The sequence below is a fragment of the Mastigoproctus giganteus genome, chromosome 13 (genome assembly GCF_048544385.1).
Source record: "Mastigoproctus giganteus isolate SK-2022 chromosome 13, ASM4854438v1, whole genome shotgun sequence".
NCBI classification, from domain to species: Eukaryota; Metazoa; Arthropoda; class Arachnida; order Uropygi; family Thelyphonidae; genus Mastigoproctus; species Mastigoproctus giganteus.
This window is the reverse complement of record NC_143587.1, coordinates 97,366,594-97,391,655: the sequence shown is the minus strand read 5'-3', so window position 1 is coordinate 97,391,655 and position 25,062 is coordinate 97,366,594. Positions and strand designations below refer to the sequence as shown.

General features: G+C 38.2%; 1 long non-coding RNA gene and 1 other non-coding gene across 3 annotated transcripts in view; one reads left to right on the top strand and one right to left on the bottom strand.

Moving 5' to 3' along the window:
* Positions 1 to 25,062, bottom strand: part of LOC150076278 (uncharacterized) — an 84,857-nt gene that overhangs the window by 2,557 nt on the left and 57,238 nt on the right. Inside the window, exons 2-3 of one of the 2 annotated variants that reach the window (XR_016547809.1) lie at positions 15,542 to 15,622; positions 9,919 to 10,099 (exon numbers count right to left, since the gene is read on the bottom strand). This is a non-coding gene — a long non-coding RNA (uncharacterized LOC150076278). Of the gene's footprint in view, positions 1 to 6,938; positions 7,044 to 9,918; positions 10,100 to 15,541; positions 15,623 to 25,062 lie in introns of those variants that run through there. The other variant, XR_016547810.1, reaches the window with a different exon arrangement.
* TRNAS-UGA (transfer RNA serine (anticodon UGA)) lies at positions 16,008 to 16,089 on the top strand. Its single transcript has one exon. It is a non-coding gene; the product is annotated as a tRNA-Ser (tRNA).

The window sequence follows — 25,062 nt, the reverse complement described above, 5'->3', positions numbered from 1 at the left end:
CCCACATCGGGATGGGAACACTTTTATTGACATTTTTCAGTCGTGGCCGTGTTAGACGACCCTTAACGAGAAATGTATAGTTTTTTTTTTCCTCCGGGAAACTCTCAGATTTTTCTTTGCACAAAGTAGCCAATCCATGATCAGATACCATGTGAGTCAGTTCTCCATACATCTAGATAAGAGGACACGTGGTTCACAGGTAGAGTAGCACCGACAGAGTTTTACACTGTATATTGCTGGGCAGGGAGCAGGTCACGTACTTGCATTAGGATCCTTCTCTTGTACTGCTTGCCACAGGCGAACTTGTTCAGATCCACGTCAAGTGACTGTATGCTTGTTAACATTGTACTCATGCATTCCTTGATTCAGTCTCAACTGAAATTTAATTACTCGGTGATCACTAGATATCCAATCTGGTTCGACAGCCCAATTAGTGAATTAAATCAGATGTCTGAATAGTTGACAGCGTAACATCAATGTTCAATTCCTCATTGACTGCGCAAAACGTGCTATATTCAGGACTCCTGTTGTGAACGAACAAGTCATGCTGAGCAGTTAAGCCCTCCAACAATCGTTCCCGTTCATCAGTAGCTCTACTGAACCAAAATTGTTTTTTTAGAGTCCGTGCAGATTGTAACTCTCTCTCTCACTTTTCAAGTGGACCAGCAAGCTTTCAATGTAATTTAAGTGTAATGCAATGTCACCATGATGATGAAAATAAATGTTCACCAAATAAAATTTAATCTCCTCAGTTTCAGAGCAAATGCAAACAGCATCAAGCGTACAATATCTATGGTAGCAGGGTGACGGACAAGTTGTGATTAAAAACGAGAACTGTTGCACGTAAATTGCTCTGACTGCACGAGGGAATTTTTGTGCTCAGTGAATGAGCCCATGACTTTGCCGTCGCATTTGTACAGCTTCTGGCAAGATCAATAATTTCACGGTTGCAGGTTATTCGCAATTCATCCGCGACATTTCTGGGCCTTTGCCCATTGAGTTGGTCCATTTTGTGCTATAGAGTTCTGCGTACCAATATGTCGCATGTTCCTTTTCCATAGTACTGTCCTCTGAACTTGTCCTAGGATTCGTTTTTAATAGTATTGTTCCCCAAACCAAGACTTTGACCGCAGCACTATATAAGATTTTATTCCTTGGTAGACCTGCAGTTTCACCCTGTTCCACTGATCGCACTCTCTGCAATTCTCTTATTTGAATTTGATATTCCTCAACATTAGCTCCAAACAAAACACTTCTTCATTTAGACTCTCCTTATGTACTTATGCCAATTCAAATGCCATGTTTTCAAGTTCATCCCACCTCGAAAGGATTTGTGCTACAGTCGTACGAATTCTTCCATTTCCTTCATCAAATACACTGCTCGACCAAATTAACAGATGAATGTTTTTCATGATTTTTTTATTATGAACAGTGTCGCCCAAGGCGAATATTTGATATAACAAGCATCCTGGCATACAAATTCCGAATATCCAATAGAAATCGATCCACCACCTTACAGAGCCACACATTATGCAAATTATTCATGCCTATAAAAACACGGATTGCGACCACATCACTTCATTCCTGTTTTTTTTTTTTTTTAGCTTGCTCAGTGGGATGGCCACATCTCTAATACTCAAGGTGGCAGCTGATCTTTGCTTAGATAATTCTTTGAGATGGGGACGAATGGAGCCGGGAGTCGCATGTGTAGGTGGTACATTGGCTTAATGTGTCGCGCAGTGTTGTCTCAGCACCATGGAAGCACTTTAAGGAAACAGGAGCCATTACAAGAAGAGCTGGCCAAAGTAGCCCGAGGGCTACGTCAACCAAAACATACAGCAATCTGGCTCTAACAACAAGACGGAATCCTACGATATCCTGTCATCAACTGTCTCTTGAGGTTGCTGCGGTCATAGGTGAAAATAATTTCAGCTCGACTGTTAAGAAGGCTAGATTCAAGTGGACTCTAGGATGAAGCCAGTGCTTTGCATCGCATTAACCCCAAACCACCGCAGACCTCGTCAGAACTGTGCCATGAACATGTGACTTGGAGCCGTGAAAAATGAGTTACAGTTTTGTTCTTTGACGAGTCCCGTTTTAGCCTACAAACAGATTCTAGATGTTATTTCGTCTGGAGGCAACGAGGAATACGGTACCATTCCTCCAACATCAGAGAAAGGGACACTTACTGCGGAAACGGTGTTCTCGTGTGGGGCTGAATAAGGATCAGCGGTCGCACCCCTCATCAACTTTTTAATAGGGGTACAATAACTGTATAGAGGTACCGACAACAGATCCTGGAACCCTCTGTGCGACTTTTTAGGGATGCAGTTGGCCCAGATTTCCTTTTCATGCACGACAACGCCACTCAAGTGGCGGAGGAATATCTTGAAACTGAAGATATCCAATGACTGCCGTAGTCAGCACGATCACCGAACTTAAATCCGATCGAACATGTGAGGGACACCCTTCGGAGTCGCATTGCACGCCAACAGCCAACTCAGTCACTTGGTGAGCTGAGGTCTGCACTGGTGGAAGAATGGGATTTGTTGTTGTCACAGAATAAGAGAGAGAGAGAGAAAATCTTTATTGCAACTAAATGAAACAATGTACATATATAGATTCAAGTGAAGTTGCAATTTTCCCGTCACGGCCAACGGCCAGGGGCTCACATCAGAATAGATAATTAGTTAATAGGTAATAGATAAATCATAGATAATAGATAATGCTCACATCAGAATAGATTATGGATAATGCACACTGTAAAATTAAAAATGTAAAATGTAAACATCTCATTACACTTCCTCACATTACGCAGTATTAACTATATTTACAAGTTACATCACACGGTTATATTTACAATAAAATTTACCATAAAAATATCTTATTTACAATTTTATTATTTAAAAATTTTATATACAATAAAAATATCTAATATACATGAATGGCACTTCTCTGTCAAACGAATTTTGTCGTGGCACAGGAGAGCTTGGCAGATGGTGTGGACGGCGCAAGAACTTCTTATTCGATTCTGGGATTGAAGCGAGCTGCTAACACTTCTTTCCTGTAGGTTTTATTGCTACAAAACCTCTGCAAGTCAGCGTCGAGGTGCTGTACTTCCGGTAGCATTTGGTTTGGGAGGAAGTGGTCTGAGACATGAAGCCCCCGATTCCTCGAGCAAAGCATCGGGGTTGACCGAAGTTCTGGCTTGGGTATTCGCCAGTAACACGAATCCCAAATGGACGGTGTTGAGATCTGACCCGTAATCATTTTAACTGTAGCTATCAGTCGTTGTATTTCAATGATATCAGGCAGTCGCTGCATCCCCAGTGAGGTAGCTAAGGCTGTAGTTCTGTCCTGAGGTGGGGGACAAGCTTTCCGATTAGCCCATTTAAGTAGCCAGAATTCTGCAGCGAGGATTGGTTTCTTCGTTGTAGTAGTTGCTGATGCCCACACTTCAGCAGTATAGAGGAGTGGAGAATAGATTATTGTTCTGATGAATTTCTCAATTAAACGAGGCTCTTTAACATAAATTAGTTGTTGTTTAGCTAGCCATCGGAGAGAGGCTGCTCTGGAAGTGAGCTTGTCTACATGAGCATGAAACCGAAGTTTTGGGTCAAATACTATTCCCAAATCCGCATGTATAGGAGTGGCAGATATTACAATTCCATCGAGTGTTGGGGCAATTATTGTAGGGGTTGGTCTGAGAGAGAACACCATTAGTTTTGTTTTTTGTGGGTTGATCGAAAGTCCATACTGTTTGAGGTAAGAGGCGACGCTGATGAGACTATCATTAATGCTTGCTGTAGCTTCAAGGTGATTTTTGGAAGCAATACGAGTTAGAATTTTTATATCATCTGCATACGTGATGATTTTCTCATTGTTACGGACAAGAGGCGCAATGACGGCTGTAAAGAATAAGGCAGATAGACATTATTATAGACTTTCTTATAGTCATTCTTATAGAATTCTTATAGACTTTCTTATATAGAGCATGGCTCAATGATGTGAGGCCTGTTTAGCCGTGCATTATATGCAGTATTGATGTCATGTGACCGTATTTCAAGCATCTTTTAATGACTTCTGTAATGTGACCTTTTTGTAAATTCTTATAAAACTCCAATAAATGTCCCTTATACCTGTCCAAAATTGCTCGCTGTCTTCTCAATTCTATGGTACACCACCGTACCAAATTTTGTTCTTCTTCATTACAAGTTGCACGAGTTACACCACGTTTTCTACGTATTCTGTTAATTTTGTCGAGCAGTGTAGAAATTGCTGTATGCTACTGCGGAGCATTCCAGTGATCTCTGTCAGAGAGCGTAAACAAACTTTGCCATGTTTAACCATAGGAATACCCTCAATTTTTTCCAGCTACGCGATCACAAGAATCCCGGTTTGTGTGTTCATGTGCTACTCCATCCGTGATATCGTCCGACCCTAAACTGTTTTATCCGGTTCAAAGTCAGGCAGAAGCTATGTTCAGTACCAATTACCTGAGTAAAACTGCAAGTGGAGCTGTTATATCTTCCAGTGAGAGTTGTTAACCAACAACACAAGGAGTTTCTAATTTACTATAATGTGATATGCAGTTCTCATCTCGCATGAGTTCCATATCCATATCCACATTCCGTTGTACTCGCTCTAACTCCAACGACTCACTTGCATGAAACAGTTTCCGTCTTATCATATCATACTTCTAGTGCTGATTTTTTTAACAGTACGATAATTTTCCTTGGAATGAGGAGTATTTTCTAAAATATCCCCTTTAGTTATTTCTACATTTGTGCCCTACCTAAAAGCCAGCCACTTGTGATCTAACTCATCATAAGCACCATCTGTAGCAGAAAGGGAACTGTCCTCAAGCTACCCAAGACATCTTCTTCTCAATCCTTGTCAGTTATTTGCGTTACCCTAACCTTATTCTCCCACATTCGTCAATCTTCTCCTTTCCAGGAGTTTTATCAGCTGTGACTTGATTCTTCCAGTCACCCTTGCTCTGCCTTCCTTCTTCCGATTTGGTTTCCTATTCCTCACACTCTTTTTCTTAGTCAGCTGTATACTTTTTTTGAAGCATCAGTTTCGTAGTTTTCTTCATTAGAGTTGATGTTCCAAATTCTTTTTCAGCGTTACTATTTGGAGCCATCGGCAAAATATCCGAGCGAATTTCCGTGACCCTTCTTCCAAAGTCAGTTACAATGCCACTTGAGATAAGATCATCTTGCTGTGAAATTTCCATATCATCAACGTTCTGAAATCCTTTAGGAAGCCCCTGTATTCCCTCCTTGTGTTTCTTTTGTGATTCAATACAGTCCTCTTTTTTCCAGTCTCATAGTCAAGAAATGATTCAATACACCAATACAGTAATGGTTTAAATAATCAGGTGGCGCTGGGATCTTCTACCTCCCGCAACAATGATATTTGAACCAACTAGTTATGATTCCTTAATGCTTCCGGTGAGTGAAAATACTGAAAAATTTATTTCTACACAATGTCGCTTTCTAATGGAGCAAATGTTTGATCGCAGCAAAGGATATCTGATAATTTCCCATTTGAAATATGTCTCACATTTTGAAAGACGCTTAAAGACGCATAAAAATACAATATTACAATATATCGTTCCAATTTCCTGAAACAAAATATCACCCCTAGTAGAACTTCACTTCCTTTATCATATCCACGTATCTTTCTTGCTTTTTAAGAATCTACTACCAATAAATCTTCAATTAAAATCGCAGCGCAAAATTATGTCTTCAGCGTGAGCGTACATACCTATGATATGATTGCCGTTTTTAAATACGGCAAAATTCAAAAAGATAGATTCCAGGAGGCTTCCAGCAGCCATCAAAATGGTCACCGGATATTAATGCCAGGAATGAATTCCAGTGGAAGGTACCCCATCACTCTCTCTGCTAACTATCATAAACTTCGGATCACTAACCGTTCCTTCCCACACAGAAGTTTCAGGAGATCCAAAACATTGACACTGACCTTCATAAATCAAAGACAAAAGTTGTAGAAGACAGGTTATTCTATCTTCAGATGTTTCTCACTAAATACAGTCTTTGGATTAGACCCTAATATCATTCTTTCACTGCACATACACGATGTAAATGTGCATCAACTTTGTAACACTCCAACTATCTCCAGCACTCTCATCTCCCCTTCTTCACGAAGTACTTCCGGTATAAAAACGACTCTAGTGTCATCCGTTGTGTGAATACCTCAAGAGATCCTACTCCTTGTCACTTCTGAATCTATTCAATACTGAACCCTATGAATTGATTTCATTTTTAAAATTTGTACAACCTTTCTGTATCCTTTGGCTCATAAAAATTGCACTCGATGTATTTTAACCAATTGTAATCATATGACAGTTTATTTGTGTGTATAATTTTGCACCGTATTTTAGTTCATTATATTTTTATTTAATATTATATCTTAACCGTATTTATTCTTAAAAATCAGTACTTTTAATTTAATTAATTTATTATTTTATTCATATATTGCTACTTTATTGTCTAAAAATATTGTCCGTGTTGGGAAATATTATTTAAGTTGTATTCTTTTAAAACCATAGATTTTTGTAAACAAGAAACGTAGCAAAGCTGCAAAATTACATACAGTAATTTTTGATCTCCTCATGAAGCCCCCGCTTTTATTCAAATCCTACGCTACATGCTGTAGTTTAGTCTATAAATTATATCAATCGCTCTAACTTCAAATCGGTTAAAACCAATTCGAAATTGAAACATAATTGACTGAAAAACTTTAACGCGTAGATGTCGCTAAAGTCTGTCAGATCATCAATCTCATATTTAATTTTAAATGTTAATACACTGTACCGAATGTCCTAGCAAGCATCGTAATACCAGTGCGATTATACTCTATACTTATGCAATGTATCATCACGGAAATTATAAGGTTCAAAAACTTACATTAGAGGATAGGCTAAGTTACAACCGCTTAGAACTAATCCAAAGGCTGTGCATCCTTTTCAAGGTATGACATTAACCGTAATGAAGACAGCGCGTGACAATGCGTCATTAATGTAAGCGTATTTGCAGCCACTACGTATATTTTTATACTTATCACGAGAAACCATTTGCATAGGTTTTTGCGCTTCAGTGAACAGAGCCAGTTAAGGAAAGTGACTGTCATAAACGTGCTAGAAAGATGAATTCTAACGACAGTGATGAAAACTGCTAAGGTCATTGAGATTTCGCAAAAGCCTCTGGAACTATCGCTTTGTTATCAACAAATACGAAGAGATGGGTTCGTATTCACGTAAATAAGAAATATTGGACTAGATCCAAGTTCGATACCTGTCTTTTATCTAGCGTAGTTTTGGTGATATGCAAATAAAGGATGGCCATATGCAATTACGCCATTCGTATAACAGATCGGGATTTCCAATGTTTCGAAAGCATTGTGAAAATTTCTCATTGGTATATAAACAGTTACACAGCACTATGTCACAAAGTTCGTTTGAAACATTTCCACTAAAAACTAATTAGAAAGCGCATTCTTTTTAACATTATATTTCAGCGTTAACGATATTAATTTATTCTGTCTGGGATTTCCCTTTCGACTTCAGCCTTCCTAGTCACTATTTTATGATGGAAAGATAAAACATGAGCTGGCGTTAATCTGGTATTGAGGAGCTGTCAGCAGCACCTAATCTGAGTGATCTTGAAGACATTGCAGATAAAGTTCTGCAATGTCTTCAAGTGGATTTATACGAAATCTATTCAGTAAGATCTCAATTGAAACAACCTCTACTCCAAACCTGTGGACGAAGCAATAAATGCTCTTTCTAGCGAATTGAAACACATAGCTCTCATTGGTGCGTCGAAGGCTTCTAAAATCTCCTCAAAAACCAAGGCAAAAACTGAGGGAGGCAAAGCATACTTTCAATCTAAAACAAAAAGCCTACAGAACTTGAAAAAGGTCTGGATCCCTACAAGACCACATCAATTACAGCAAACAAAGAGCGAATTTCCTGTGCGTAAGGAGGAGGGCTCATCTTCAGTATACTCAAAGAAGGCTCAGGCATTCTAAACGCATCGCTACTACACGTGGACATCAGATTGTAATGGATGAAGAAACATTCAAACAGTGGGTACAGTCAAATTTTCACCCTGATCTGGAACAACATCCTCCCTTCCCTGTAGCAGCCATCACAGATACAGCCAGGACCTCACTTACACATGTTACGATCTCGCAAGATATGATAATGAAAGCAATGAACAGCCTACTCAACAAACCTACAGTTCGTCCCGACGGATTTCCGTTCTTCATTCTCAAAATTTGCAGTGTCTACGTGATCGACCTTTTGCATAACACATTCAGCCGCATTCTACAGTCTGGTTTCACACAGACAATGTGGAATATCTATCACATCACACCCTACCAGTACCGAAAACTGAAAAACCGAATGTTCTAAAAGGCTACAGCGCAATTTGCATATCCTGCGGGCTGCTGAAAGTGTTTGAAAAATCGATCCAGCTCATTTTAATCGAACACTGTTTCAACCGACGACTACAGCATCTCCATACATACTGTTATTCCTAGAAGGTCCACACTGTCTAATCTTTTAATGACCAGCTGGGCAATCCAAAAAGCCCTAAATACTAAGAAACAATTCGAAATCGTGTTCCTGGATATAGAAGTAACTTTGCACAAAAGAGCTGGAAAATTTTGAAACATTACTTCAGAATCGAAGGAAACCTACTTGTTATTTTAAACTAACTTCATAACAACGGGAAAATTATTATCAAATATAACCATATATATTGGAGACCACCATCACGACCTTTCTCGGCATCCCACAAGGGGGAGTTCTTTCCTCATGATTCTTTGGCACTGCTTTGGAGCCCTCCTTGCGAAGCACCAAAACTTCCTTTCATATGCTGATGATCTCAAGATGCTCGTCACATTAGATGATCCAGCAAAAGTAGATGCAGTCGCCTTTAAAACACGGAACGTCCTCGTTGAACTTCAGGATTATCTACGATGTCTCGGACTAAAGTTGAACCCTCAGAAAGCAGCTCAGATGATCTTCACAAAAAGGAAGAATAAGAATGAAATTACACTGAAAATCAACGGGACCGCCATTGAAAAGGTAAACTCTCACGCCTATTTGGAGTTGAAGTGGGATGACAGAATAACCCTCAAATACCACCTCAAAATGGCCTGGCAGAAAACGCTTGCTACTCTATGGGCAATCCGACAGGAGCTGGTCGATCTTAGGCCTCGAGAGTTCATCTTGGATTACGTCCAAAGAAATTTGATCCCTGTACCACTCTAACCATCTGTGCTTTGGTCATGGGCCTCTCCTGCTCAACTTCAGAGATTCCTTGGGACAGAGTATTGGCTCCTGAGGTGGTTAAACAGAGTGATGGGCCACCCTTTTACCATCTCTCGGAGCGTGCTCTATGCAAACTTCGGCCTGAACCCATGGAAACCATCATCAAGGAGAGGAACCTGCACACATTTGCCCAACTTCTTTGTGGCCGAATGGATTCACCCGACATCTGGGAAGTGACGACAAACTCTCGGACTATCCAACGAACCCGGTGCAATGCAACACCTTGGCCACGATCTTCACTACAAAACCTGCAATACCTGGATCAGTGTTTCCGGCATATACGGTCGGACCGTATAACTTCCTCGGAATCGATGCCCTCGGCTTTCTGCAGCTCGACGCACTACAGACAGGACATCCTGAAAGAACCGTACAAAGTAAAACTATTCGCTGGGCCACCTTCACAGTTTTGAAACTTCAATGTTATATCATGTCAGCTTACTTGTAAATACAATAAAGTATGTTATTTAATAAGGTATGTCAGCTTACTTATATATTTCTATCCTGAGAAAACAAAAAAAAATGTTTCCCCTGACGAACTAAATTCTTACATTATAACAAATTAATCACAATCAAATCGCAGTAGTCTTTGTCGTAGAGTCCATCGTGGCTCGCCGGCACAATCACCTGAGAAATCTGGTCTTCTTCCTGTAGCTTCGTTTCTACTTCTGCAACATATTGAGATTCCAGATTTCTCTTTTCGCGTTCCCCTCTGTCTGTAGTGGATTGTATCTATTTTTGTGAAAGAAGGAGAAAACAAATAAAAATATCAGCAAAATAATTTTAATAAAAACCTCATTTGTGTTAACAGTCCTGTTAAAATCTCTGTTATTATATTAAAATAATTTAGGATGACAGAAAGAATCCCTCAGTATTCTCTATATTTGCTTATTTATTTATTCATTTCAAAACTAATCGGTTGTTGACGCTTATGGAAGTCATTCATGAAACAGACCAGAGAGTTTCCAGGAGACAAACCCATGCGGTCTGACTCTTGATCGGCTTATTCGGTCACATTATGGAAAGAACCGGTTCTACACCATGTTGGGTTTGAATCCCACTTTGCAGGAGTCAAACCGAGGACTTTACCAGCGGCGAAGAAGAAATGTGATCGTAACCACTAACCGAAGGCGACTTTCACTCAAATGTTTTCTTCATAATTGGAATGCAGATGTAGAAACTTTAGATGCTTCTTATATACGTCATGTGACGAGAAAGAAAAAATTTCCGATTTAAAAAAATTATTTCATCAAAAACGTTAAAAAATAAAATTAATGGCCAAATTAGAAAACATTTTGCAATGGCATCAACAAGCAATTGACATTACAGTATGAAAATATTAGCCCACACCCAAACATATAGGTTTCGGGACCTTTCACGTTTCGGAGTTTCATGCAAAAAAATACTGTATTCATTCCAGCTGCTTCTTAGTCGATCCTGCAGTGAGAAAAACAGGTGATCTTTCCGACTTTCAGAGAAGTGTTATTGTTGAAACATGTATAGCAGCCATAGTTGAGAAAATAAAGAAAACGACTGGTGTGTCGAAAGCAACTATCTCAAAATGGCTCATAATGGAAGAAATGTTAGACGTGATGTGAACTGTGCGTACGAATAGAAGGTCTGGTGCGTAGCAATGACTGAAAAACAAAATTTAGGCAAAGAAGGATCCATTTCCATTCGGACTATGCGGGAGTTGAAAATTCTGGGATTTGGTGGTAGTCGTGTGCCTATACGAAGGTCACTTATTTCTGCAAAAAATCGAAAGAGTCGACTGGAGTGGTGAACTAACTCCAAGGGGGGGGGGGGCTGTATGGTGTGAACCTTCTGAAGCCATGCATCCAGAGTGTCTCATGTCCACCATTGGAGCTGCTGGAGGCGGTATCACGGTATGGTATATATTCTGTTGGTACGGATTGAGTCGATTCATATCGTTAGAAAGGTAGTGTTACCTCCAATGAATATCTTTCTCTCGTTTTGGACCAACTTCACCTTACAATGCTTAATTTTTTCAATTTTGCAACTCTTCACCTTGCAATGCTTAATTTATCATTATTGCGATGGACTCTTTCAAGACAAGAACGCAACTGTCCACTATTTAAAAATCGTATCTGAATGGTTCTTGGAACATTCTCAAGATTCGTCATCTGCCTTTGATGCCTAATTCTCCAGATCTGAATCCACCTGGGAATGTCTGGGATATGTTGGAAATCGCAGTTTGGTTTGCAGTTCTCTACCGACGCCGAATTTCTAAATAATTCTGAAAAAACTAAAGGAATACGGCTCCATCTATCGGCATTGTGAGTAACTTAGTGTGTCACAAATTAAAATGTTCTCTTACTCTGAGGCAATCACACCGTCAGAGGAGTTCACAAGATGGAGAAAAATGCAAGAAACGACCCTGTATTCATTAATCACGGGCTTGAACCACCACGGTCACTCAAAGCACGTGTACTTAACACCCTTTCGCCTCACCACTCGTCCGACACACCATATAAACAATCAAATCTAACATAGTGGAGTTTTTGTTGCATTACCTGTTTATCTTCGTAAATATTGAGCTTTCTGACAGTCTTCCGAGATGGATTCAAGAGACTCAATAGAGAAGAACATCTTCGACATTTATGAACAATTACGAAGATTTCGTAATTCAAAATAGGTGATTTGTCAGAACTTTTCCGCTAATCCTCAATATATTCTTCATTTATGTGTAAAATCCTCTAACGTCATAACACGATAAAAAAAAAGGAATGAAGCGATGACTGAAAAGTTGAAGAGGAATGGGTGTAAGAACGAAATGAAACTTCGAGCTATTGGCTGAGAATTTACCAAAAAAGATCCCAAATATAGTGAATTGCTGATTTATAAATAAACGAAAGCCCACTTAAAGCAACGCTCTGCTTACTTGGAATCTGTAGACTCTTCCTAAGACAGAAGGGCAATAACAAATAGTAAGCCACTAAATAAAGAAACCCGCAGAGTGCAGCAGCTATTCCATAGGATCGAAATGCGGTTTTTGCCCCGAAGTGGTTCATAAGACGTCCTCCGATAAGATTGCTGTCCCTCGACCTAAACGAGAAATATTCATTTGCAAAATATATCTGACTGATTTCTCAACATACAAAATGATAATTTTATCACAAAAATGTTAAGGTAGTCGAGTTAACCGGCAAATTACAGACAGCATGTAAGACACTAGATGAGAGTTGTTAATGGAAAAATTTTTATATATTTGTACGCGTCAGTATTTTACCTGAACTTTTTGCCATTAACTTGTTCACGATACTCCATTCTGTGAACAAAGCAATCGTGCAGGCTGGGCTTAGAAATCAGTCTTCTATCAAATCAATTCGCCCCAAACGCGTATGCATCTACACTGTCCCACCATTAATATCCAGACACCTGCCTTTAGACAAAAAAAAAGAGCTTTTATTGTGTATTTTGTGCTCAAACCTTTTTGCTTTTATGACGGCCTTCAATCTTCGCGGCATACTCTCAACCAGCTTTTTATAAATGTCAAGTGATATGTTCCTTCGCTCCTTTAACGCAGCTACCTTGTTCTTTGGGCGATTTCGACGTGCACGTACCCGACAATCCAATACATCCCAAAAATGCTCGATAGATTCAAATCAAATTTTCAATGCATAAAAATCGATATCTAATACTGTCAATAGCAGCATCTCTATATTTTAAAGCACAAAACTTACCTATTCCAAAATGAATTCCCATAGTGATTCCTTGTACAGTGGTGAGTAGTTCCGCAGGTGATAGCTTGGCTGCATAACCAGCTATGACGATCCACAGAAATTCAAAACAGAAAGACCTCAGTTTCATAAAGCAATACCCACCAGGGATTCTTCAGAAAAGAAATTCCAATATAGCGTATTACGTACACAAAGAAGGCAAATATTAAAATGTTTGGATTACCAAAATATCGCATAATCCAATCAGAATAAAATAATGCTACTATTGATGTCACACTTCCAACTGCCTGGATGAGTCCAATGGTCAGCATGAGGCTCTGTAAGTCAACCATGAACCATGCAAAGAAACTCTCTAAATATCTAAACAGAGTTCCTAGAATGCAAACTACAATGAAGAACAGTACCACTTCGGGATTTTTAAGAAACTTGACAGCTTGGCGAGACATGTTCCTTGAAGGGAGCATCTCGACTTTTAACGCTATCGTAGTAAGCATAGTCAGAACAAGAGTACGTTGTAGACGTAAAAAGCAGAAGTGTAATGCAATCGGCCTTCTCTAGAACTGTACAGATTAATGATATAACCAGACAGAGGGGATGTAATAATCATCGCTATCCCCAAATGTGTTGTTTTCCATAATCGTCACGTGAAGTTTCGTCATGACTAATGCGGAAAAGTGAACCATGCACGAACAGATGCTGGCAAAAGTTAACTGGGCAAGAAGAAGAAAGAAACTAAGAGACTAAGAGAGAGAGAGAGTGTAATTATCTTTCCTTTCATGTTTCCCACACACGAAGTCAATAGTATATCGGGGGTTGGTGCTGAACCCGTCAATTTCTGAACGCTGCATAGCATCGAGCAGTTGTTGAATTTCATAACTGTGTAGAACTTCTTATTTCCATGAACAGTAAAATTCCTCAGTTGGGCAACATCCAAATCATACACACAAATGGACGATGGTATCTGGCTATTCACGTGTATAGTTAAGTTGTGTCCTTCTTCGGGAACTGTACTTAATCTAATGACAAAAGGCATAAGAGAGATAAAAGCTACAAAGAAAATAATGAAAGTATTTTCGGTGCACTGGAACATTCCTCATACTGTTTTGCCATCACAGCAAGCACTATAGAAACAAAATAATAAAAAAATAGCTAGGACTGAATGAAATATGCAGTATTAAACTATTATTATTTTGTCTGAACTTCAACACATTTACTTATAAACATTTTACGAAAATACCTTTCTCCAGAACTGCTTTCCTATTTGAATAAGCGAGCACAGAGAAAATAATAACATCATAACTGTTCAACAAATCGAAAAATATTACGCTAGGAGATAAATAATCGACTATAAACAAATTTTAAATATCACATTATTAAACTTATTTAGCCAGCATAATATTCTGATGTGCGATTTTAAATAGTATTGTTCTACAACAATCCTTACAAATACCAGTGTAGTTATGTAATATTCTAGAATGTACAATCATTTTTTCAGCAAGAATTCTCTAAAAAAAAAATAAACCAATCTTATCGCTGTCCATGATGGTCTGTGGCATTCACCACAGACCATCATGGACAGTGATGAGATTGGTATCATTTCAATGCGATTGCCAAAGAAATATTATTTTCTATGGCAATAGAGAGTAGAAAATAATATTTTAATACTTCAATCGTTATTAAAATATATTTTAATGAATATACAAACAAATCGTACCTCCAAACCAGCATGCGAATGTAAGAGTTTTATTGGCAACAAATGACTACCGAGTACGAAATGTCTGAAGAGCAAAGAGTAGTCCCTGTTCGATGGAAGCTGGAAAGAATTTAATTCAGTTAATTCCCACTTGGAATTATCTTGCTGTTAATTTTATAGAAATTAACAAAAATTTATTTGAAAAGGAATGCGTAAGACAAAAAAGAATCAATCTTTTAAGAATGATTACATCTTTTTAGGACATTGAGATTTAGGGTATTTAAACAGCGCGGTTTAAATACCCTAAACCCTAAATCCCAACGTGTCCAACATAGACTAATAAGCATCTTTATAGGAGCAATAAAGCGGTGTTGGAGTATAATTTGTAACATAGATTTCTTGACAATAATTTCCTTATTGTACTTAAAGATAGGATGCAATGGACTCATCACGGCATGCTGCCAGGGGTTAAAGGTAAACTATAGACATTATCAATACACTGCAGAATGGAAGCCTCCTCAACAATTCATATTGAGGGAAATGGACCATAATCTGCCACGCTGGTCCAGTGGGGGTTGGCAGATCGAACGTATTTAGCAGTCAACGACTTGAACCCCGATCTACTCAAAGAGCGTGTACTACTGCACTCCTGCCCTTGACCCACTCGGCTACGATCAGTGACAGTTCTTGTAAAGATATCATTACCATTATATTAACGATATGTTAAAACAGCATTTCTGATTAATTAATTCGCACAAATGTTTCTCTGAATATACTTACATCGTCATCCATCTTCATCATCCATGTGGTCACTGCAGTAACAAGAAGTCATCGAAAGCGTGTGCTTGTTTCATCGTCCTTCTACAACAGACAGTTTTTTTTTATAAGTTCTTAGAAGATATCAACTTGTAATGAATTTTTCACAAAAAAATTCTATTGTTCATGAACTGGTACAAGAATTATAATTCAGAAATTCAAAGTGCATTACTGACTTGGTATGCCAAGCCACGAGGAAAGGTTCCCTCCTTCACATTTATTCCTTATCCAGTTCACAAATTAATTTTTAACTTCGTAATTCTCGGTTCCATATATATATATATTTTTTAATATAAAGAATAATAAAAATGAGATAAAATTGTCTAATAATTTTTATTTTATTTTACTATTTGTGGCGTCTGTTGGCGTCTACTAATTCTACCTCTAATACAAGGTAGAATTAGTAGATGCGACTCCAAAGCAGCGTAGCGCAGTCGTGGCCGAGTGGTTAAGGCGATGGACTTGAAATCCATTGGGATCTTCCCGCGCAGGTTCGAATCCTGCCGACTGCGAAAAGTTTCCTTTTAATGTCAGGAGTGGGGTAACTCAAGAATTTGCTCTTAGACCACGGTTGTTTCTCATTGTCATAAATGACATGGCGCCGTGTCAAAATTTGCATATGACGTAGAGTAGCAGAGTGCCAAGCAGCACTTCTTCAGGATGACTTGAATAGACGTCAGAGAAGTGGCAGTTTTGTTTTAATGCTGCTAAATGCAAGCGCTTACACTTGGGGAATAGCAACCAAATAAAATAAACGATTTTATTTTATTTAAAAAACAAATAAATTATTGTTTTTTGTGGTGGGGTTGAATTAAAAAAAAGTGGAGGAGGAAAGAGTTCCGGGAGTTACAATACGAGCAGATTATAAAGTTTTCTAAGCAGTGTAAACAGGCAGCCAGAAAAGCCCATGGTGTCCTATCGATGATTTATCCACGTTATCCTGTAGAGATGGAGAGGTCATAATCCCACTTTATAAAGGTACTGTAAGACCACATTTGGAGTGCTGTGTTCAAGTATGGCGACTTCATCTGAAAAAAAAAAAAGACATCGAGCTTCTTTAAAGGGTCCAAAGACAGGCAATTCAAATGGTTAAATCGGCAGAACGATCAGGTCAACCAGGCCTCAGAGGTGCCTGGTTGACCTGATCTGGTATAGAATATACTGTACAGTGTACGGTATATTCTATACCAGACTGAAGCTCGATGTAGGTCGATTGTACAAATGAATCATAATGAAAATGCATATCTGAAGTCTAAAATGCATCTTCAAACAAAGTGTGTGCTGTATACATGAAAACACAAAGCCACTTCATACTATTCAAATACAATGCCATATTTAAAAATTATTTACTTTGTTATTATTTTAACTTTCCTTGGAAATCTTATTTAGATTTTCTTAGATGCCCTCACGCCTCCCAAGGCCTCACTTTTTGCCACCTGACTGCTATGCACAGTACATCTCACGGAAGATTCTCAGGACCATGAGGATAATTTCTTTTGTTTCCCCTTAATCAATTTCCAGGATTGCTCTCGCCAAATTGTGGGAGAGCAAATTCTTAACTGGGAAAACAAGGCGCGTGTTACTTAGAATAACAGGACTCGAAGTAAAAATAAAATATGAAATTTATTACATACATATATACAACATAATATACAACTGAAGTAGATAGCATATGATCATGATATACAAAGTTGACTGAGAAAAGTTTTTATTCCAGAATAATATTTGCATATATTATTCTTATTCCAGTTTCCCTTCACTAGTTAATCTGATTTGACAATTATATAAAAAACATGATTCATTCTTCTTGTCTTATTTCCTAATTAATTCCTAACACTTATACATTCACTTTACCTATTCTTCTTTACTCCTGGATACAATACTGTTTCATATAGTAATAATCAAAATGCTACATTCATTATTCAACCCTTTGTTCTCACTACACTGGTACAATATACTTGTAGACCAACGCAGTTTTCACAGTGAATGGAGATCTGAAGCCATTTTGGAACATGCTTAAGAATTTTAATAGCTGCTCAACAGAACCAGGATCATTGATTCAGATTGCAAGCATACAACCTGTGAAAAAATTAAAGCAGCTCTTTTTGCTCCTCCTTTTCCGAGAAAACTGCAGCTACTGCTGCTTCAACTTATCAATTTCAAGTCATTAAAGATGGTACACTGAATAATCTCTCGGTGGACACAGCCGACATCATTCAAGCGCTTCGGCGGAAACTTACAAAAGATTTTTCAGCTGGTCCAGATAAGATTCCACTTATCTTGTGGAAGAAATGCTTTCCATAACTTAAATATATAATATTGCATATATTCAATCTTTCCATTAAGACTGGTATTTACCCCGCTCACTTCAAAGCAGTTAATGTTATTCCTATCCCAAAAAGAAGCACAAACCACTCACTAGAGAATTAGCGTCCCATCTGTATTCGGAACTCGCTGGCAAAAATTCTGGGCACTGTCATTCACAACCGATTAATGGAATATTTTCATCACTTCATCTGCGACTGCCAACATGGCTTCACCAGAGGCCGATCAAAGACACTGATCTTCTCACTTTCATCTGGCAGCAGGTTCAAGACACCGTCGATCGCGGAGGCCAGGTTGATGTGATCTACACAGACTTTACCAAGGCTTTTGACAATGTCCCGTACAATCAACTTGATAAAAAAACTAAGCCACTATGGAATACTTGACCCGTTACTATCCTGGTTGATGCATATCGAAAACATAGGGTGATCATCGGACAGGAATTCTAAAAGGAATTTTTTTCCATCGAGAGGAGTACTACAGGGATCATCTGTTGGGCCTCTTTTATTCACCATCTTTATCAACGACCTATCGCAATTTGTTGAGAGAGGTGGTATTAAGATCCTAATGTTTGCCGATGATGTGAAACTATATTCACGTATCAGCAGTCAAGATGATGCAGTTAACCTTCAGGCTGCTCTCAACTCTTTCGCTGATTGGGTTGCTTTGAATGGTTTGGAGGTTAATCCTAGGAAATGCAGCTCTATTTCCTTTGCAGCTTCGAGGAAAACTAAGGCGTTAGTTAATCAATATTACGTCAAGGAGATGCCGATTTCCAGAGTTGACGAAGTTAAAGATCTGGTAATCTGGTAGTTACTTTTACCGCTGCATGTGGGTTTGATAAACATGTTGGAAATATATTAAACCAAGCGAAAAAACAAATTGGCTTCATTAAACGGCAGACGTACAGATTTCAAGATCCTCAGTTCTCTGTGCTCCTATTCGAAACAAATGTACCCCCTATACTGGAGTTTGCTTCTCCTATATGGAACCCACACTATGCATATTTGATACAGCAAATAGAATCGCTCCAGATGAAATTTATCCACTATCTTTCCAGACGTAACCCCATGTTTTACCACAGAATCTTCTACCGGAATCTCTGTTCCTACTTCAAGCTTCAACCTTTGGAAACTCAGCGAACCGTTTTTGATTTAAAAATGTTGTACCATATCTTCGCTGGTTCAACCTACCTGCCGAATCTTCTATACCATATTGAACTTCACGCTCCAGCAGTAGCTACTAGACAGAAGAATACATTCCACATCGGTAACTCTAGATTAGAGACAGCCAGGAACACCTTCTTCAAAAGAACATTGACACTCATGAACAAGTTTGACTTGGATATGGCTGTGAACAAGAAACAGTTTCACAGAACTATTTTGGGTAGGTTGACTGGGCTAAAGGGTTAAAGATGCCCTCATTAATTCGTGTGTATGTGATGATGTCTCCTGCAGCAACCTGCTCTCTGCGATTTTTCATGGCGCTGGACTTGACGTCATGAATATCTTTTTTATTTCCGTGAATTGGACTTTTACCGTTTGAATGAACTGCCATTGTACGAAGTGTATTATTATACTATTTATTTTTATGTTTTGTACAATATTCGTTCTGTTATCTTTTTTTTCTGCTCTGTTATACACTTTAACTGGGTGCATGCCTGTTGTGTACATTATATGTTAAAAATAAAATGACAAAATGACAGTTTTACTCAGAGAATCGCACACCTTACTGAGCTCACCAATTATTTGCGTTTGCCCCCTTCAAAGTAGTTCTCTTGAGCAGCTCAAGACGAAACCATTCTCTTCTCCACGAAATGGACACATTTCTGGAACTTGTTTAATAATATTTATTTAAGTGCCCTTGATAGACCCTTCCTCTTTTGACACTTTGGACCTCCTCCAAAGATTTAAACAAAGGAGGACGTTCGATCTGACGGATCCAGCTCTTACGGCATTATCGGTGAGTAATTTCTAATGTTAAAATTAGATCTCAGACGGTACATATATTCGACAGATTTGACTCCATCTCACTTCTTCCTATTTCCAATAATCAAAACTTCGTTGATGGAGACACATTTTATCTTCTTAGAAAGTCCACCGGGTAGATGGCATTAAAATCAACATCAGAAAATATTCCAAAAATGCTTCAAATAGTGGCAGAATAAAATGGAATTGACGGCAAAAAATAATGAAGTGCACAAAGGAAAATAAATAACTTTAATTTACTTATAAAATTATTCGTAGAACTTATCTAGCCACACCTCGTATGCATGGAATTTAGGATTATTAGCAATAATAACTAATAAGCCGAGGATATTGTTGAAGAGCACTGAAGCCCCTCATAAATTACAAAGGTAATGACTCTAATGATATAAGAAAGGCTTTATAGAGTCTTGAGCAGTTAAGATTTTCACTATCGCTCAGATCAAACCAAAACTAGCCAGGCAACAACTAAATAGACATGCTCCTTTTTCTAAAATATCGATTTAAATATCTTAAACGGTATTCATGTATTAAGCTCCTGAATTCGATAATGCAGGTTTGAAAATTTCGAATCATATTATGACGCAGGGTTGCTAAAGTTAGAAAGTAACACTAATAAACATATAAAAAGATCAAGCACTATGAAGTTGGTTCCAACGACTGAAAGAATTATTGTACTTCGATCAAAGAATCTAATTCACCACTTCTTTGATCAAAGTAGAATAATTCTTGTAAAATATTAAGTTATTATGGTCCACAGAATGACTTATCCCCGCTCAAATTTACAATACGTTTTAGTCCTCAGATGTGCTCGAAATGAATGTAGAAATAAAAATATTAGAATATAAATATCTCGATTCTGAAACAGCGAGCAGAGCAAAGAGCTCAATTACACTCATCTGTATTATCTACATGTTGACTAAATTTCAAATAATTTGAAATGGAGTATGTCATCAGTATTACTTAATCGGCCAATTCAAACTTACAGTATTCTTTGTTCTCTTTAAAACATTATCTAAAGTAAACAAAGTTAATGTTTATTTGGAGATGACTGGTTGTTTTGTAAAAACAGCGTTAGAATAGCAAACATAAATGCAAGACAGACACTACGCATGCTTATTTACCATCAGTTTCGATCTTTGCTGAAATGAAGTGTTTTACAGCTTGTGATATTTTTTGATACAGCGCCAAAACTATCACGTAATACTCTGTTTCCTCATTATTTGCTTTCACAAGAACTTAAGCAGTACAAATATCCACGAAAGAAATTCCATAAAACCAATCTTGTGAAGTGTCTTGAGTTCCGTATGAAAAAGCTTTTTCCAGTATTAAATATCAGGAAGTTTAACTTGTGGTTCTATTTGTACAATGCCTTACAGTGATTCATTGGTAGATAAAACTTGGGGGGACATTCCAAGTAGTTTTGTATCGTGCGGTGGACTTTTTACTGTTAATAACCTTCGACTTCGATCCAGCGTTCATTAACGTTCTGTTGTAAGCGGGGCGTTTTTCACAGCATAACTTCCGGTACTCACTGTAGAAATGCTGACTGACAAATTGGTTTGGTGGAACAAGTTCATGCATTGCGGTCAAAATAAAAAACACACTCGAATGTCAAGAGCAAGCTGATATTCGGGCAGACTCCAATGACCACTTCCAGCCATGATTCTCTGTATTTGCTACATTTAACTGTCCGTGATATTTTTATTATACTCTAAACCATCTCCACTGAAATGATGAAGATTTCATTTCATTTCAAAGAACCGAGAAAAATCTCACAATTCGTGGAACCAAAAAACAGGAACTCCATTAATGCTTCCAACAAGCCCAAAATCTGTATATAGTTTGAAAGGAACTGCTTCGAAAAATGAACAGCATAAATGACAACGTATTTTAGTACAATAGGGCACTTTGATGATCACATCTTGTGTGTCATTTAACGATAGTCCCAACCAACAGAGAACATGATTATCAAATTAATTCTAATAACAGAAAATGCTCTTTCTTTCATACAGCTATCGGGTCAGGTCTCTTCATTTTAATATACAATTATTAAATAAATTCATGATGTACAGAATCAAGCCTACTCCCATCTGGAATCACCTAAGAACAACTCCAGAGTTTGCCGGTTTAAAATGAAAAAAAAGTTATCATGCACAAAGAACGAGGGAGGGATTAAACCCCTTTACTGCTTCTGAGAGCAGAATCAACATTGATCCCGAGGATTAAGTTTCTGAAACTTTACAACAAAAATGGTATTTTGTATGAAAATTTTCGATTTTTGCTAATATAATTTTATGAAATATTATTTTTATTTCTTAAGAATGTTTAAGAATGGTTTATGTTCGATAAAGAAAACTAAATTTCGTCTAATTTCTATAAGTAGTATTTTAAAAATATCGGTACAAATTAAAATAAATTTTATTGAAAGAATTTAATAAGAACTTAAGGATATAGTAAAATCACTGCAAGCACGTGCTGCAACCAATCAGCTTCCTTTTTACAGTCCAACTTCAAACTCACAGAACAAACTTTTTCTTCATCCTCATATATTCCTTCAACTTCCGTTTTCTAGAACAACTTCCCTTCGTACGTATTTCCTGATGTTTCCAGAAATTCAAGTATAATGTTAACAAGTATATACCTTTTGTGCTTGGGATTTTGCGTGAAAAAATAATAATAAGGGTGTAGTAAAACGGACAGAGAAACAAATGCTAAAATAAACTCTGATTTTTATTTTCTAAAATGTTTTAAATATATGTTTGACGATTGTTTATTGCTGTTGATAATAATTTTTATTATTTTAAAAATATAGCTCACTCTTTACATCTAAAAAGTTGGCTTCGCAGCAATTTATTCTTCAAAAACAGCATTATCAGTTCTCATACAGGCCTACGATTATAAAATGATAATATCACAAAACGTAGAACATTTAAATCAATTTTCCAAATCTGCATCTTTTTTCTGCTAATGCACTCATCAGCCAAAACATTATGGCGGCCTAAATAGCGCGTGTTGGGCCGCCTTTCATCATGATAACCGCTTGCACCCGGTGGCATCGACCCCACGAGACAGCGAGGAGGGGAGGGTGCCCTCGCGTATCTTAGACCACCTAGACAAAAGGACGTACCCATGTTTGGCAACAGAGAGAGGCGCTGGCGTGCACTGGCAAATGTTGCGTTCCACCTCATCCTACAAATGTTCGATGGGATTGATGTCGGTGAAATTTGACGGCCAGCGAAACACACGAAATGCTCGAACATGATCCTCGAACCGTTCCTACACAGTGCGGACCTTGGGACACGAGCCGTTGTCTTGTTGAAAGAGTCCGGTGCCATCTGGATACATGGTCATCATGTAGAGCAAAACTTAATTCGAAACAATAACGAGGTAGGATCATCGGGTGGCGAGGGTGTATTTAATGGACATGAGGAGACCCAGCGATGTCCATGAAAGCATTCTCCAAACCATGGTACCACGCTGCCTGTTTTCGTCCTACTGTGCAGTCTGGTTGAAGCTGCTCACTGTTCAATACGCACCCATCCAAAGGCATGATGATGCTGGAACCTTGATTCATCAGACTAGGCGACTCTTTTCCAGTCGTCCAATACTCAGGAATGGTTCTTCCGTGTCTACTGTACGCGAAGGTATTGATGACGGTCGGTCAATATGGGGACATGAACAACTGGATGATGCGCATGTTGGGAAACATTTTTCTGCGCGCTCTGGTTGTCTGCCGTTAATTGAGGGATCATGAGCCGTCTGTTGTCCCAGACAGTACATGCCCACCGCCGTTCTCCCCGACTTCTAATAAGTGGTGGCCTCCCCGTTCCGACCACGTTATTTAAGTAGTTGCATGGGCTTCGTACTGACAGAGTGGCCATAATGTTTTTGTTCATGAGTTTATATTCATACATCTGTTCAGAAAAATTGCAAAGAGTACTACAAAACACTCAAATTAAAAAGCGGCACAGTTAAAGTGTAATCTTATTAATTCTTTTAGACGACATTCCCTACCTAAGACCACATCGTGTGAATATGATGTGCACCAGGAATTACTGAAAAGAATATTTTTTTGAAGAAGAGTGTACGCTCTCCTCGCTATGCAGACCTAAGAATAAAATAGTATTTATCACCGTCTGTTTGGAACTTTTCTCTGGTAATCCACGTGCAGTATTTAGTCTGAACTCCACTGAGCATGCGTTCCATTTTTAGTTTCTCCCACATATAAAGTGTGACAATAAAGTTTCCGAACTGATGCAATAAAAAGAATACAAAGTGAAGGAGCCCAAAATAGTTTTAATTTTATCCAAAAGTTTCTGAGAAGCGTCAGCGAAGGCGTCCAAAGAGATGATGGTCAGTTGGGAGTTTTTCTTTTTGTCCTCAACATCTTGAAGTCTTTCTTTTTGAGAGCAGTTTTCACCTTGGAAAAGGAAGAAGTCCCCTGGTGCTAGATCGGAAGAGTAGGGTGGATGTTTAATCTGTACAATGTCGTGTTTCTTTAGAAATGTCTTCATAGCAAATGCAAAATGGGCGGGGCATTGTCGTGCAAAAAGAACCTTTCTCTCGAAATTGCGGCCTCAACTGTTTACTAAATACAACTATCAGGAATTATCAGTCTTCGTTTATTATATCAGTTAAAGGAGAAATATGAAATGCGTGTTGTATTTATATTGTTATTAAAATCCAAGAAGAAATAATTTAGGTACATTACGAAAGTGTTGACAACATACTGCAATCGTTGTTATGTTTTTAATTTATTAAATCACAGAGCGTGAAATACGTGTTGCATTTCACGAAACATTCATTATAAAATATTACAAAACGTGAATGCATTGGGAAGTTGTGAAAAATGGCTGTAATTATTATTCTTTAATCGGCTAGTAATTAATGAGTTATTAATTAAGTTATTTGCTGTTAATGACAGAAAAGAAAAAAAATTAAGGTAATTAAATTTAAGAAATAAAAATCGAATGCGCCAGAAACATAACGCACTGCGTGCATAACCAACTTGCTTGTAGTCTGTGGTCGATGTCTTATTCTTCTTAATCCGTTTACTGTCTGCTGCAAGACATCAGCACCTTCCAGTACGGGGGATTCTTCTCACAACTCCTCACATTGACCAGAAGAGTTGGGGACTTTATGGATAATATATCTGTACAAGTAGGTGTATTC